At 46.1% G+C, this 4297-nt stretch overlaps 1 non-coding gene across 1 annotated transcript; it reads left to right on the top strand.

Moving 5' to 3' along the window:
* The first annotated feature begins 888 nt into the window (after positions 1–888).
* TRNAS-GGA (transfer RNA serine (anticodon GGA)) lies at positions 889–961 on the top strand. Its single transcript has one exon. It is a non-coding gene; the product is annotated as a tRNA-Ser (tRNA).
* Positions 962–4297: the final 3336 nt, after the last annotated feature.

Below are 4297 nucleotides of genomic sequence, written 5' to 3'. Positions count from 1 at the left end.
AGACTCTGATCTGGGGCTTCACCTTTGTCTCATGCTTTTTAGTTGGTCAAGTTCCCTGCATTATCTCATATGACTGTCCCAATTGGTCTGGGCAGAGTGCAAAGCGGGTATTACAATCTCTGTTGTATAGGCGAACCTCAAAAAGGAGAAAAAAGTTGGATAATGACATCCCAAATCAAATGGCTGGTGGGTGGCAGGGCCAGAAGCAAGCCCTAGGGTTTCTGACCCATGGGCTGGTCTTTGCAATTTTCCTGCTGTGTTTCCATGCCACCAGCCATAGACCTCCAGACAGATGAAAGGCTCAAGCACACATTGTCTGCAGTATTCCCTCTATGTCATGCAAATGGCTGCTGCTGCTGCGTCTCTTCAGTCGTGTCTGACTCTGTGCGACCCCATAGACGGCAGCCCATCAGGCTCCTTTGTCCCTGGGATTCTCCAGGCAAGAACACTGGAGTGGGTTGCCATTTCCTTCTCCAATGCATGAAAGTGAAAAGTGAAACTGAAGTCGCTCAGTCATGTCCAACTCGTAGCGACCCCATGGACTGCAGCCTACCAGGCTCCTCTGTCCATGGGAGTTTCCAGGCAAGAGTACTGGAGTGGGGTGCCATTGCCTTCTCTGATGTCATGCAAATGGAGAGCTAGTCAAAAGCCTAATAATTCCCTACCCATTTTTGCTTGAATAAGTCAAAGGTAAGTGGACTAAACAATGAAGCAGGCTGTGTTTCATGATCCTAGATTCCTTCCCTTGCTTTCTTTGTTCAACTTTCTCAGTTTTGACCTCCCCGCTCCCTTGAGGAATACGGCCACCTGTCTTCTCCCAAACTAATCATTCAAAGTCTTGAAGGAAAGCTTGTTTTAACAATTAACACAAGTACGTGAGCCAGGGGCTCTCTGATGGCTCAGAGGTTAAAGCGTCTGCCTGGAATGCAGGAGACCCGAGTTCGATCCCTGGATCAGAGAAGATCCCCTGGAGAAGACAATGGCAACCCACTCCAGTACTCTTGCCTGGAGAATCCCATGGAGGGAGGAGCCTGGTAGGCTACAGTCCATGGGGTTGCAAAGAGTCAGAAAGGACTGAGCGACTTCACTTTCACTTTCACTTTCACTGTGAGCCAAGCAGTGTAGCTGGATGCTGGGATACAGAAATACAAGGCAGGGTTCCTATGCCAAAGAAGGTCCCTTGTGATGGGAGAGACAAAGGTCAACACAAACAGTGATCATTGCAAAGAGGGACACAGGAAGTGTCTGGTCAGAGATCCTGGGGCCAAGAAAACCATAGATCCCACCTTCCTCTTTCCCCATCTTTATGCATCCTCTCTAGAAAATACAAGATTGTTCTATACGCAAGTTCTAGAGGCTGGGTCCCAGGAGATGAAGGATGGAAAGGTCTGGAGTGATGACATTACTTCCTCCCCCAGATCCAGCCTGAGATCACATAGCTCCCGGCTTGATGCCTATCTTCACCCCCACATGCTACGATTGACTCTAGGACTTGCTGCTTGAGATGTGGAAAGGAATAGGATGAAAGGGGAAAGACCTGGAGTTGGGAAGAGAAGCTTAGGGAACTTCATTCGTCTGTGTGAGCGCTCAAGCAGGTGAAGTGGTGGCCAGGGAAGATGTGGGGCACCGGTCAGGTAGGATCCCAGGTATTGTAGAGCAGATCTGAGAACTGTGCATGTATGCAGCTGAGGGAGGGAGAGAGAGGACAAGCCCACGTGCAACAGGAAGAAAATCTCCATACTTCCCTGGTGGCAGGTGAAAGCAAGCAGCATTCAAATGGGAGACTTTAAGAAAGGACAATTGTAGGGGACTAGCGAAGAGTTGACTCATTGGAAAAGACCCTGATGTTAGGAAAGATTGAAGGCAGGAAGAGAAGGGGACAACAGAGGATGTTGTTAGATGGCATCACCGACTCAAAGGACATGAGTTTGGGTAATCTCCAGGAGTTGGTGATGGACAGGGAGGCCTGGCATGCTGCGATTCATGGGGTCGCAAAGAGTCGGACATGACTGAGCGACTGAACTGAACTGAGACAGCATGGAGGGAGGAAACAAAGCTAGATGCTGCAAACAGCAAGAAGGCATTACAACATCTTCAGAGGTCCTCAGAGTAACAGGCTCTGAGAACCATCTGTGGTCCTCAGCTTTCTAAAACCCATTCTTGACACAGTCCAACTGTGCCCAGTGGATCCTCTACCACCCTAGATGCTCAGACAGCTTCTGATGCCTGCTTGCTCTCAGTCAACCAGTAGCTTGCATTGTGACCCATTTTGCACAGGTGCTTCATGGGAGGGTAGCCTGGGGACCTGGGCAGTACTTCCTAATCAGCTCCATGGTCAGGTGGCCCAGGAAAAATGTACATTGCATTTTCTAACCCTTTGGTTATTTACTTCCATGGCAATCTTCCTGGCTGTGTGTGCAAAGCACATAGGCATGTGTATTGGGCACATAAGAAGGAGTGGGATGGCTGTCTGTCAGATTAGGCAGCCTGTTGGTGAAGAAAGTGTGCACTGGGGCCCTTGGTTGGGCTGTGCCTGAGCCGTGTAAAGAGGAGGAGGAGGACAGTGGTTTGTGGTCTCGAAGCAGTTTCATACTTTATTACCTGGACTAAACATAGGCAAAGGGCAATCAGGTGGTGATTTTCTCAGTTTCTGTAACCGTAAACAGAACATTCAGGCTAGTGTACCTATAAATTGCTATTTGCACCGAAATCAGTGGGTTACATTTTACCTCTGGAAACGAAAAGTACATTTTAAACTTGGAGGGAGAGTGAAGTAAATTTTTTAATAACAGGCTCTTTTTTTCAAGAATCAAATAGTATTATCAGAAAGCTATTTTCAAAGCCTAATTTTGGTTACACTCTTCTCCTCATTTTAAATAAGACTCACCTTCTATTATAAGGTTGATCTTTCAGTCTGCAAGAACTGGTATTCTGTGGCAAAGTTTTTATTTGACCTGAAATTCCATTTTTCTACTTTGCACCTTCCTTCCAGGTAAGTTGCCAGCTTCTTACTAGTGTAAGTCTCCTTGAAGGAGCTGGGATAAGGCCCGCCTCTGGGGACTCCGGTGGAAATTGATTTAATTGCCACAAGCCTCTCAGACTAAGTATCTGAAAACTTTGGAGAATAAAACAAAGGAGAGCCTTTTAAGTCATCATTTGCAGCTTTCTGCTACTAAAGAGTGCAAAAAGAAATTTTTTTAAATTTGAAAGCCTGTCAGTCCTGATGGTTTTCTTTTTAAAGGTCAAGAAACATCCTGTGGGATTCTTCTTTTCACGAGGGCTTCTTATCTAGCTTAAAAACTGTTCCAGATTAACAGCCAGAAGGCAAAAGTGAGATGTCGCCCAAACAGGTATCAGGAGCTGTCACTTAGAAGGGTCGGCAGGTGTCTGTGGCAAGTCCAGCTGAATTCCTTGTTGGAATTTACAGGGAGTGAAGTTTTCTGGGATAGACTCTTATCCTCTGAAGATCTGGAAAAATCTTTAAGTTGACCATCCTCTCAAGCTTCCCTTTAGGCTTAACCAAAATGATGCTGGGAAAAATTGAGGACAGGAGGAGAAGAGGGCGACAGAGGATGAGATGGTTGGATGGCATCAACTCAATGGACATGAGTTTGAGCAAACTCTGGGAGGTGGTAAAGGACAGGGAAGCCTGGTGTGCTGCAGTCCATGGGGTTGCAGAGTCGGACACAACTGAGCCACTGAACAACAACAAAAATTTCCCCAAATGTTGCTGAAAGAACATTTTTCAGTCCACTTCAGCTTCTCTTCCTCAAACCAATCAGGAAAAAAGACTAAATCTGCAAGAAGGACCTAATTTAGTGCTTGATGATTAGAAAGGCCCTAAACCTGTCGTCACAGGCACGCTATCCACACTACTCCAGGACAGAGGAACCATTCAGTGGCAATGTGGAGCGTGAACAATTTCAGGATTAGACATGAAAACATTTGCATTGATGTTTCTCAATTGCCAATTACAGCTGCTTGTACAACTCAGTTACCAAAAGCATTATGGTATGCCTTGATGAATAAACACTTATGACTAATTGGAAAATGTATTTCTAGAGTACCATGTTGCAGTCCTACAGAGCTCCTTTATTATCGCATTCTGGCATCCTGCCCATCGCGAGGAGCCCACTTCTCTTTGAATAAGGCTGAGATGCGATAAGCTGACACTTTCCCTCCTCTGACAGTTTCAACAACACAGCTGATTATTCAACCATTTTCTCTACCCTTTGCTGCCTTCTGTGCTTTTTTTGGTTCTTACCATTCAAAAAATCTGGCTGTTAGAAGCTCCAAA

This window comes from Bubalus kerabau, chromosome 3 (assembly GCF_029407905.1).
Source record: "Bubalus kerabau isolate K-KA32 ecotype Philippines breed swamp buffalo chromosome 3, PCC_UOA_SB_1v2, whole genome shotgun sequence".
In the NCBI taxonomy this organism is placed as follows: domain Eukaryota; kingdom Metazoa; phylum Chordata; class Mammalia; order Artiodactyla; family Bovidae; genus Bubalus; species Bubalus kerabau.
The sequence above is the reverse complement of the archived record's forward strand: the minus strand, read 5'-3'. Positions and strand labels throughout refer to the sequence as shown.